Source organism: Vipera ursinii, assembly GCF_947247035.1.
Source record: "Vipera ursinii genome assembly, chromosome: 1".
In the NCBI taxonomy this organism is placed as follows: domain Eukaryota; kingdom Metazoa; phylum Chordata; class Lepidosauria; order Squamata; family Viperidae; genus Vipera; species Vipera ursinii.
The window spans coordinates 252,820,341-252,833,459 of record NC_139512.1 but is presented as its reverse complement, the minus strand read 5'-3'; the positions used below and the strand labels follow the sequence as shown (position 1 = coordinate 252,833,459).

General features: G+C 42.6%; 1 protein-coding gene across 3 annotated transcripts in view; it reads left to right on the top strand.

Annotated features, from left to right (window-relative positions):
* Nucleotides 1–13,119, top strand: part of SNX3 (sorting nexin 3) — a 34,838-nt gene that overhangs the window by 13,281 nt on the left and 8,438 nt on the right. The gene's annotated exons all lie outside the window — the stretch shown is intronic.

Sequence of the window (13,119 nt, the reverse complement as noted above, 5' to 3'; positions counted from 1 at the left end):
GACCGTTTTTCACACTCACAACCGTTGCAGCATCCCCTCCAGGGTCACGTGATCAGAATTCAGGAGCTTGGCAACTGGTTCATGTTTATGATGATTGCAGTGTCCTGGGGACATGTGATCACCTTTTGCAATGTGATAAGCGAAGTCAGTGAGAGAGCCAGATCCACTTAACCGTGTTACTAACTGAACAAGTGCCATGATGCACTTAACAACTGTGTCAAGAAAGGTCATAAAATGGGGCAAAACTCACTTAGCAAATGTCTCGCTTCGCAATAGAAATGTCGGGTTCAGTCGAGGACTATCTGTATCTGAAGGGCTATTGCATTGTAGAGAAATTGGACTTATTCTCATTTGCTCCTACTGGAAAAATGTAACTTTAAGGAGGGAGACACAGACAAGACTTTAAGAAGAACTTCATGACAATAAGAGCTGTCACTCAGTGAAATGGGTTACCTAATGGAGTGGGTTTTTTCCACTTCATTAGAGGTTTTCAGACAAGCTGGACACTTATCAATCATGAGATGGTGTAATGCAGGGGTCCTCAACCTTGGCAACTTTAAGACTTATGGACTTTAACTCCCAGAATTTATTATTATTTATTTATTTATTAATTTAATTTATATACCGCCCTTCTCTCAAGAGACTCAGGGCGGTGAACAGGGCAATACATAAAAATAGGATACAAAAATTAAAATTATTAAAACATAATTAAACAATGCCCATAAATACCGGTAATACAGATTTAAAATTGAAGTAATAATAAAATCCCACCCCGTCCCTTTGCTTTGCTTTGCTGGCTGAGGAATTCTGGGAGTTGAAGTCCACAAGTCTTAAAGTTGCCAAGGCTGAGGACCCCTGGTGCAATAAATCCCTCAGTGTACACAGTGTGGGACTTGATGATTTTTAGGTCCAGTCCAAAACACACACACACACACACACACACACACACAGACACACACACGGTTCTTTCTGTGACTATCTGGTTATGGAATTCCCTCCTAGGGGAAGTTTGCTTAGTCTGTAGACTGTGGTTAGGTAACTATTTAAAAACATGTCTGTTCCTGCAGACCCTTGGTAGGTAATGTTGCTTTGGGAATAAGAATCTTTGGTGCTTGTTTCTGCAAATGGTTTTAGTTATACCGTGACTGACTTAACTTTCTCTTTCCATCGTCTGTACCGTCTAGTTTCTTCCCATGAACAGTTAATAAGTATGTTTAAGGTGTTTTTGTCTATTTTTATGCTAAAATAAAGGCTGAAGATCCAATTTAATTTCTTCAGGAAAATGCTGAGGTTTGTATCCCAATAGTATTAACCAAAAGGAATTAACCAGCAGGAGGCAGTAAAAGAACATTAATATACCTGCTTCATAATGTGTCTCTTAATGTGTTCCCCAAATGTGCTGTTTTGATTGTTCCATAGATTTTTCCTAATAGCATGACTTTACAAAGTTCTTGGAGTATTTTGTGAGTTGTTAGTAGTATCTACTTTCTCCTGCAATTGAGTTGCCAATAGAATTTACCATACTCTGTTTTTCAAATTGGTACTATGGTAACAGTGTCTTTGTTCAGCAAGACCTATTTGGGTGGGGGGTGGGGGGGTTGTTTTACTTGCAGGTGTGCTATAGACTTCAAGAAATTGCCCAAAAGGAGTACAGCTTTTCTGTAAAGTAAAATGAGAAGTCCACACAATGCAAGTGGCATATCAGATTCTTTTTCTTTGGACAGCAGTAGCCTGTGTGCTATATAGATCACTATAATTTTCCTGACTGTGGACCTTTTTCCATTCTGCTTTTGTAAATCGGTATCTTAATTGACAGTCCCATCATCTTCCTGGTTCATTGGTGTTTGGGGCCTCTTGTCAAAACATTGCATTTTGGCTTATGTTAGATAAAGGTAAAGGTTCCCCCGCACATGCGTGCTAGTCGTTTCTAACTCTATGGGCCAGTGCTCATCTCCGTTTCAACGCCAAAGAGCCAGCGCTTGTCCGAGGACGTCTCCGTGGTCATGTGGCTGGCATGACTAGATGCCAAAGGCGCACGGAACGCTGTTACCTTCCCACTGGAGTGGTCCCTATTTTTCTACTTGCATTTTTACGTGCTTTCGAACTGCTAGGTTGGCAGAAGCTGGGATGAGTAACAGGCGCTCACTCTGTTTCGCGGCACTCGGGGACAAAAAGTTACCTCAGAAAGTCAGGCGCTCATGTGATTGATTTAAAAATAAACTAATAAAAAAACAAACCCAGAAGTCTCTTATGGAGATCAGAGAATGAAATTATTAAAGAGACACATTTCTACAGATTCTCTGGGTACTGTGCTTTAACATTCCTCCTGTCGTTCCCAGTCCAGAGTTCAAGGTTTAATTTTGTGGGAGTGCTTTATTTTCAGTATAACAAATGGATCTATCCTAGCTTTTTATTAACAACTTGCATAATAACTCCGGTGGCCATCTAAGGAGGTAGAAGTCATTGGCGGAGGGGTTTGTGTCATCTTTCAGAAACACAGCTCAGCTCTGGTCAGGAAGCTGACAGAAGAACGATAGATTGTTCTGCCAGCATACTTACTAGGACAGGGGTCTCCAACTTCGACAACCTTAAGACTTATGGACTTCAACTTCAACAGCTTTGCTGGCTGAGGAATTCTGGGAGTTGAAGTCCACAAGTCTTAAAGTTGCCAAGGTTGAGGACCACTGTACTAGGATATTTTTGTTATTTGACCAAAGGACCAGCAGCCTGTTTCTAGGTAACTCTTAGAAGGATGGGATTTTCTATTGTGTGGCCAGCAGGAGTTATTTTTGTGCAGATTGTGGGCATTTGTGGGTTCATTTTAGAAGGCTGATGGACGTTTTGATGGGAAACAGACTAGCAAACTGCATAACTTTAGGCAGTTCAAGGAGATCGTTCAGTCAAGTTGTTGAAAGGAAGCAGGGAGGCCACAGTGACAGGCCACACAAGGCAGCTTGTTTTGGCTCTAGCATTGGCAGCTGAGCCAGTCATATCCATTCCCATCGGCAGCAATGTGAAAATGAAGGGGAGCAACAATGGATGTCACAGCTGACTGCTTCCTTTGCAAAAGCTAGTTAGAAGCATTGGTTGACAGGTAAATTATATTTAAGTTTTTAAACTTTCTGGCTTATTTCTTTTCATGTTGGTCACTGGAATAAAGAATTTCAAAATTTAATCCATCTTGAAAAAGTACTGCCTGATTTGGCAGGTATGTTGGGTGATTCTGTACATAGTATCAGCATTTAATTTTGAGAGATGCAAATGGAAAGAATTGGGGTGTAGATAAGCATTTGACCCTTTTATTTTTTAAAAAAAGTTATATTAAAGGATTTAAACTACTTTAAAAATAGTAGGCAAATCCTCAAGAGCAATTGTTGGCACTTTTATCTGTCTTAAATACATATTATGGGATAGATACCATTGCTGCATCTGAAGTTTCAGATTCTAGATCTTTTTGAAGAATCAGTTGAGATACCTCTCAGTAACCTGTTTTTATAGGAAACTGTAGGAAGGCAACATATATATATTATCAAACATTTTATACATACATACATATATATGTAAAAGGGACACGGTGGCTCAGTGGGTTAGGACACTGAGCTTGTCGATCAGAAGGTCGGCAGTTTGGCGGGTTGAATCCCAAGTGCCACATAACAGAGTGAGCACCTGTTACTCATCCCAGCTTCTGCTAACCTAGCAGTTCGAAAGCACGTAAAAATGCAAGTAGAAAAATAGGGACCACTACGGTGGGAAGGTAACAGCGTTCTGTGCGCCTTTGGCGTCTATTCGTGCCGGCCACATGACCATGGAGACGTCCTCGGACAAGCGCTGGCTTTTTGGCTTTGAAACGGAGATGAGCACCGGCCCCTAGAGTTGGAAATGACTAGCATGCGTGTGCGGGGGAACCTTTACCTTTACCTTACATATGTATGTATGTATGTATGTATGTATGTATGTGTATATGTATATGTGTGTGTATATGTGTGTGTGTGTGTGTGTGTGTGTGTGTGTGTGTGTGTGTGTGTGTTATTTTTATATTAAGATTGAGATTGATAGGACATTTTATTGTGTGCATGCTGGATGTTTCAGAGAATATTAAAAGCTGAATCACTTGCCTTGTTAGAGATGTACAGTCATGGCCAAAATTGTTGGCACCCCAGAAATTTTTCCAGAAAATCAAGTATTTCTCACAGAAAAGTATTGCAGGAACACATGTTTTGCTATACACAGGTATATTCCCTTTGTGTGTATTGGAACACAACAAAAAAAGGGAGGAAAAAAAGCAAATTGGACACAATGTCAAACAAAACTCCAAAAATGGGCCGGACAAAATTATTGGCACCCTTTCAAAATTGTGGGTAAACAAGATTGTTTCAAGCATGTAATGCTCCTTGAAACTCACCTGGGGCAAGTAACAGGTGTGGGCAATATAAATATCACACCTGAAAGCAGAAAAAAAGGAGAGAAGTCCACTTAGACTTTGCATTGTGTGTCTGTGTGTGCCACACTAAGCATGGAAAACAGACCGAGGAGAAGAGAACTGTCTGAGGACTTGAGAACCAAAACTGTGGACAAATATCACCAATCTCAAGGTTACAAGTCCATCTCCAGAGATCTAGATTTGCCTTTGTCCACAGTGCTCAACATTATCAAGAAGTTTGCAACCCATTGCACTGTAGCGAATCTCCCTGGTTGTGGATGGAAGAGAAAAATTGATGAAAGTTTGCAACGCAGGATAGTCCGGATGGTGGATAAGCGGCCCTAAACAAGTTCCAAAGGAATGCAAGCTGTCCTGCAGGCTCAGGGAGCATCAGTGTCAGAGTGAACTATCCGTCGACATTTAAATGAAATGAAACGCTATGGCAGGAGACCCAGGAGGACCCCACTGCTGACACAGAGACATAAAAAAGCAAGATTACAGTTTGCCAAAATGTACTCGAGTAAGCCAAAATCCTTCTGGGAAAATGTCTTGTGGACAGATGAGACCAAGATAGAGCTTTTTGGTAAAGCACATCATTCTACTGTTTACCGAAAATGAAATGAGGTGTACAAAGAAAAGAACACAGTACCTACAGTGAAATATGGTGGAGGTTCAATGATGTTTTGGGGTTGTTTTGCTGCCTCTGGCACTGGGTACCTTGAATGTGTGCAAGGCATCATGAAATCTGAGGATTACCAAAGGATTTTGGGTCGCACTGTAGAGCCCAGTGCCAGAAAGCTGGGTTTGCGTCCGAGATCTTGGGTCTTCCATCAGGACAATGACCCCAAACATACGTCAAAAAGCACCCAGAAATGGATGGGAAGAAAGCGCTGGAGAGTTCTGAAGTGGCCAGCAATGAGTCCAGATCTGAATCCCATTGAACATCTGTGGAGAGATCTTAAAATTGCTGTTGGGAAAAGGCGCCCTTCCAATAAGAGAGACCTGGAGCAGTTTGCAAAGGAAGAGTGGTCCAAAATTCCGGGTGAGAGGTGTAAGAAGCTTATTGATGGTTATAGGAAGCAACTGATTTCAGTTATTTTTTCCAAAGGGTGTGCAACCAAATATTAAGTTAAGGGTGCCAATAATTTTGTCCGGCCCATTTTTGGAGTTTTGTTTGACATTATGTCTAATTTGCTTTTTTTCCTCCCTTTTTTTGTTGTGTTCCAATACACACAAAGGGAATAAACCTGTGTATAGCAAAACATGTGTTCCTGCAATACTTTTCTGTGAGAAATACTTGATTTTCTGGAAAAATTTCTGGGGTGCCAACAATTTCGGCCATGACTGTAATTGAATTCTCTTATTAATTTTATGGGTCTAAAGTTGTCCAATTATTACCACATTTTGGGCCAAAATAATTGAATCACCAACATGATTTTAGGCAGACATTTGCAGATTAAAGATGCTTAGCTGTATCCCTAGTTATCAGTACCCATTAAGGGCACTAATTTCTTTGTACATCAGCATGTTGAAAAGTATTTGTTCTATTACAAGGAGAAGGATTTTCAAAGAGTTTGGTAACTTCCCTAAAATTACTATATTTGAAATGTTATTTCTCCAGGTTTTTCCTTCCTTTGCATTTTTAACTGATATTATATTGTCAAAATTCTGTAAATATGTGCATATTTTAATTAATACTATTTTAAAAAGTTTATATTGATATAGTTACTTGAACAATTCCTCTCTGCCTATTTTGAGTAACAGTCCAAAGCCTATTGGACTGTGCTCTGATTTCTTTAGAGCCTCTTCTCATATGATAAAAACATTTCTAAAATGTAATTTGGCAGCAGATCTTGATATGGTTTCATACAATCACCAACTCCTCTAGTTCTGTAGTATCTCTGAAAGCATTCATTTTCAATTAATCTCATGAATGAATGTATCCTTCTCTGACATCTTTTATCATTAGATCACGAAACTGAAAGTACCCTCAGAACCAGAAATGCATTCCAAAAAGGATGGAAATGTATTCTGTTTGCTTGTTCTTTTACTTTCCTTCCCTTCTCCTGTGTAGATATTTGGAATTATGCCTGACAGGTTGTTTTTTTTTTAAGTGTAGTCTCTGTCAAATTTCACCCCTTAAGGGTTCTCTTGTCCACATTTTTTCTGCATTCATATTCAGACTGTTGTTGTAAACTAATTCCATCCGTCTAAATCAGGGGTGTCAGACTGTCGGCCCATGGGCCGGTTGCATCATGCGGAGGCCACACCCACCCCAGCTCCGGCAATGCGAAAAAAGTCACGATGCATTGCGACACATCACATGACGCAGCGAGTTTGACACCCGTACTTTAAATCCTCTATTTGTTTATCATTCATTCATTTTGATAGCAGTGATGGAGAATAAAAGACATAAGCACTAAGGAACATGGTCATCCCTAATAGTAATGGTCAGAAAGTCTCAGACTGTAACTTGTTTCCTGGTAATTTCATAAATGAAGTGCACATAAGGTTTAATATGCCGTGTACTATTGTTATCAAACAATTCCTAAAATACTATTGGAATTTATTATCCACTGCAATATTTTTGAGCCGAATTCACTTTTTGTAAAACAAAGTGTATTTTAAAATCTGCTTTAAATTTTAAAAACAAATAATAGAAATATTTGAGGAGAGTATTAAAAAAAATCATAGTTGTTTCTTAGCCTCACTGTTGTTTAATTAGTTCCTTAGTGCAAGAACTGCTACTTCTTACTGCTGTTTTGCTTATTATTATTTTGGGTAATACTGACTTGTAAAACTACACTCTCTGCAATTGATGAACTTCTCTATGATCCATGAAGGCTTATACGGTAGTATATTGCTAGCCTTTAGGCTAATGTAATGTGTGTTTATTAAATAAAGTATGTTCTTTATCTGTCTTGTTTTAAAGTCTATTTGCATTACAGGAAATAGTGTACCATAAATTTCACAGATCCAGGTACTAGTATTAGCACAGTATTCCACGTTGTTTTTGCCTCTGCCTTTATATTAGAACACTCAAATACAGATGCTTTGCAAAGCTCAAGACTCGTATTCCTGCATCAGTAATATATGCACTTTTGTGCTCAAGTAGCATCAAAGAAAAGGCCACACAGGAACTATTGATCTAAAATGAGTGACAAATCTATCTTACCCATTTTTCAGGGTAAGATACAGACTTGTATGCTGTGGATATTGAATAAAAACTGGTAGGGCAATCTGTTATGTTTACATATGAAACTGATCCTGAATTGTCTTCTAATAACAGGGAGCTAAATTGTAGCTAGAAAAGCAGCATTGCAAAGATTCATTGGACATTATTACAGCTGGGGTGCACAGGGCTTGGTGTGCCTTCTAGATGCCATCACAATTGCCCCTGAATTATAATTTGTAAAGTGGAAAAAGTGGGAGATAAATTAGTAGGTATTCAGAGCACAACCTTCATTTGGTACTATTGACTTTATGTAATGTGGTCTTAAGCATGCTACTCAAAAATTAAATGCAATATTCCTCTTCAGAAAAAGCTGTAAGTCCTGTTATATAGGCTCCAAAAATAAACAGAATTTAGTCATGCAAACAGAGCATATTCTCTATTAGTTGTACCCAGTGCTTTTTTTGTAAAAGAAAAAGGTGCTGGAACACACACATGTCATACAACCCGCCTTGCCTATCCTACAAGGTTCCATCCAAAAAAGGTGCCGGAACTCCGTTCTGAGCGTTCTATGACAAAAAAAGCCCTGGGTGTACCCTGTAAAGTAGCAGTTGGTCTGCCAAACAATTAGTCAGAACAAATGTTATTTATGTATTTTTATCCCCTTTAAGGTTCTTGTCAATCATGCAGGCAACACCGTTTGACAGATACTTGAAGGTATCTGTCAGACTCCTAAATTGTACCATTTTAACTGCTTGGTTCTAGATTTCCACTTCCCATGGTTTTCACACTGGATTTTAAAATGCTATAAAAATTATTATTGGATTAATACAGCATCTTAATTCCCTTTCTCCCCAATAATATTGAATGAGGACTCTAATAAAGCAGAATCAGATGCAAAACAAAGATAATTAAAGACCTAATTGAGAAATATAATTAAAACAAATTCTGCTGGTTCTATAATGAACCTGTAATAAGTTTGGATGAATTTACAATCTGGTAGACGTAAATTTAAAATGTTAGGACAAAATCTCTCTCTCTCTCTCTCTCTCTCTCTCTCTCTGTGTGTGTGTGTGTGTGTGTGTGTGTGTGTGTGTGTGTGTTAACCTTTAGAGTTCAGAGAATTTCACATGTTTGCCTAGTGAAGTAGCTTGTATTTCAGAGGTAAACTATTTTGAAATAGCAAAAAAGTCAGATGTGTAGAGAATAATTCTGATTGTTTTGGGAGTTCAAAGGAAGAAAAATGGAGAGGTGCCAAGTTCCAATTCCACTTTTTTTAAAGCACTGTACCACTAAACCTTTATACCTTGCTTAGAGATTAACTTTTATGTGCTTCCGCACCAAGAAATAAGAGTTTCTGAGGCGCTCCTTTAAGGATTTATTCTTAACTTGCTGAATAAAAGAGCAGTTAACAAGAAGGATTAGGTAACCCGAGCAAATGGAATGTTAAAGGTAAAATCTCACCTGCAGAAAACATAAAACTGTACAGGCTTTACAGACTTACAATGACTTATTTTGGAGAGTTGAAATCTGCTAAGAAGCCAAAAGGTGAAATCAGAGTGCAGTAATCTGTTGTTTTTAATTTCTGGGAATCTTTCCCTTGAGCTCCAAAGGAACTGTATAGTGGTGATTCCTAACTGGGGTGAAAGTAGTTTCACAAAAGCAAGTATGACTTCTAACATAAAGGAGTTTCTTAAGTTTATATTTCTTGTGAGGCATGAGTACAATAAAACGTGTTGTACTTAGCTGGGAAAATGCAGGTGCCTTTTTAACTTGGCTTGGGTTTCATGCCTTGTACATACAGATGTTGCTGTATGTGATAATATGGGCTTTTCTTCTTAATATTTCACTTATCAGGCTTTTTAATGATAAGCCTTCTTATTAGCCACACATTTGGCTGGAGGTGAAAAATTAGGAAGTGTTATAATTCATTTTCATACATTTCCATTGCCCTAGGTAGCAAGTACTTATTTATTATTTATTTAATTCGATTTATATACCGTCCTTTTCCTGAAGGACTCAGGGTGGTTTACAGGGCAGATTAAAACAATACAATATATACAAGTTAAAATAAAAATTAAATTAGATAGCCCCAAAAAATAAAAAATAAAACCTTAAAAACTTTAAAAACCCTCAGTCCAGGCCGGCAAGCTCGAATAGCCAAGTCTTTAGGTCCCGGCGAAATGAGCGAAGGTCGGGGGCCATCCTGAGTTCCACCGGCAGCTGATTCCAAAGGGCAGGCGCGCCCACCGAGAATGCTCTCCCCCTGGGTGCCGCCAGCCGGCACTCCCTGACCAGTGGCACCCTGAGGAGACCCTCCCTGTGGGAGCGCACAGGACGATGGGAAATTGATGCTGGCTGCAGTAGCTCCCGAAGATAGTCCGGACCCGTGCCATTTAGGGCTTTATAGGTCATCACCAGCACCTTGAATCTCACCCGGAGGGCAACCGGAAGCCAATGCAGCTCACGGAGAAGAGGTGTTACATGGGAGTATCGAGAAACCCCCATCACAACTCGCGCAGCCGCATTCTGCACCATCTGAAGCCTCCGAGTGGTCCTCAAGGGCAGCCCCATGTAGAGAGCGTTGCAGTAGTCTATCCGGGAGGTCACAAGCGCATGAGTGACTGTACGTAGGCCATCTTGGTCCAGGTAGGGCCGCAGCTGATGCACCAGGCGAACCTGGGCAAAAGCCCCCCGGCCATGGCTCCTATATGATCTTCCAAACTGAGCCGTGAGTCCAGGAGGATGCCCAAGTTGCGGACCCTATCTACGGGGGGTAACACCTCACCCCCCATAATTAACGATGGAATAGAATGGTCAATCCGAGATGCCAGTATCCACAGCCACTCAGTCTTGGCAGAGTTAAGTCGAAGCCTGTTTCTCCCCAACCAGACCCAGACCGCCTCCAGGCAACGGGACATCACATCAAGGGCATCACTGGGTTGGTTCGGGGTGGAGAGAAAAAGCTGGATGTCATCAGCATACTGATGATACCCCGCCCCAAAACCACGAATGATCTTACCCAGCAGCTTCATATAGATGTTGAACAGGAGGGGAGAGAGGACTGACCTCTGAGGAACTCCACAAACGAGAGGCCTCGGGGCCGACCTCTGCCCTCCTGCCAACACCGACTGTGAGCGGCCCAGGAGGTAGGAGAACCACTGTAGAACAGTGCCCCCCACTCCCAACCCCCTGAGACGCCGCAACAAGATACCATGGTCGATGGTATTGAAAGCCACTGAGAGGTCTAATAGGACTAGGACAGAGGAACAACCCCTGTCCCGAGCCCGCCAGAGATCATTCACCAGCACGACCAGTGCCGTCTCTGTGCTGTACCCGGGCCTGAAGCCCGATTGGTACGGGTCCATATAATCAGTTTCCTCCAGGAACAGAGGGAGCTGATGTGCCACCACGCTCTCAACAACCTTCGCTACAAAGCGAAGTTTGGAGACAGGACGATAGTTGTTCAAAACAGCTGGATCCAGGACAGGCTTCTTGAGGAGGGGCCTCACCACCGCCTCCTTCAAGGCGGTAGGGAAGCTACCCTCCCTCAAAGAAGCAGTTATTACTGCATGGATCCAGCCTCGTGTCCCCTCCCGAGCTGCGTACACCAGCCAGGAGGGGCACAGGTCCAACAAACACGTGGTGGAACTTAGCCTCCGTATGATCCTGTCCACCTTTTCTGGAGTCACAGGATCGAATTCATCCCAGATAATATTTCCAAGACCGCTCGTCTCACCCCCGTCCAACTCTGCCCAGTCGGAGTCCAGACCAGCCCAAATCTGAGCGATTTTATCCATCAGATGTTGGCTAAACTCCTCGGCCCGCCCCTGCAAGGGCTCCTCCCTCACCTCCTGATTAAGGAGGGAGCGAGTGACCCTAAACAGGGCAGCTGGGCGATTATCTGCGGAAGCGATGAGGGTGGTGAAGTAGTCAGACTTCGCCGCCTCCATCGCAGCGAGATAAGACCTCGTTGAGGTTCTTAACCGCAATCGATCAGATTCAGACCGGCTGGATCTCCAACAGCTCTCCAGACCCCATCTCCTGCGCTTCATCTCCAGGAGCTCCACAGAAAACCATGGAGCCCAACGGGATCTGCGCCAGGTCAGGGGTCACAAGGGTACAACACAGTCGAGCGCCTGGTGGCTGCCCTTTCCCAGGCATCCACCAAGGCGTCGGCCGGGCTGTGAGTGAGGGAGATAGGTATAGACCCAAGCGCCGTCTGGAACTGTTCTGGATCCATTAGGCACCTGGGGCGGAACCACCTGGTCGACTCCGCAGCCCAGCGGTGAGGGGTGGCAAAGCGGAAGACCAGCCGCAGGAGATAATGATCGGTCCATGACAGGGGGACAATAGTTGGTGAACCCCTTCCCAGATCATCAAGCCACTGTCCAGATAAAAAGACAAGGTTGAGTGTGTGACCCCCTCCATGAGTCGGACCCTGAATTACTTGGGTCAGGTCCATGGCCGTCATGGAGGCCATGAACTCCCGAGCCAACTCTGACGACCCCCAAGGGAAGGCAGGTTAAAGTCCCCCATAACTATAAGTCTAGGAAACTCAACCGCCAACCCCAAGAGGGCATCGAGAAGCTTGGGTAGGGCCGTTGCCACGCAGCTGGGCGCCAGGTACGTCAGCAACAGGCCCAACTGAGCCCCAGGGCCACACCTCAGGAGGAGTGACTCACACCCGACTATCTGTACGATAGTGGCCTCCCGCGGACATAAGGTCTCCCGTATAACCACTGCCACCCCCGCGCCCCTGCCCTGAGCCCGAGGCCGGTGGTGCACACGGAAACCTGGAGGGCAAAGTTCAGTCAGAGGGACACCCCCCTCTGGGCCCAACCAGGTTTCTGTAATGCATGCCAGGTACATACAATACTGCTTTTTCTGCTTGAATATTGAGCACATGTGATTGATGGATCTTTAAACTACTTTTGGGATTTCTTGAGTAACTTGAAAGGGCTTTTCATTTTAAATCCAAACACGCTATGTAATTTTGGTGCAAAAATCCATTTTAGTAGCTGAGATTTGAATGCAGCTTCCTGTTAACATCTAGGGAAAATTGGCCATGTACAAAAGAAGCCGATAAGAGTCTGTCTGTCCTTGTGCCATCTTTGTACCAGCATGCAAGGACATGGTGGCCTCTCAGCCAAAGGAATGTGAAGAATTATTTATATTCATTCAAATTTGCTTATTTACCAGATTTATGACTTACCTTTATACAGGAGCTCAAGACAACATAGATAGTGCTCCCTCCTTCTATTTCGCGCGTGCGTGCGCACACACACACACACACACATACACTGTGAGATGGATTGAACTGAGTGACTAACTTGTAGTCACCCAACGAGCTTCGGAGGCTGAAGGCAGCCTGGGATTTGCATCTCCTGCTCCTGGTCCAACACCAGTCTTCACACTCTTGTACACAGTATTATAAGATTGGATTAAGAGAACGTAACTTTAGCAGTGTTCCTGCTAAATATTCAGATTTGAATATTGTATTGACTCTCTTAATCCATATGGAACC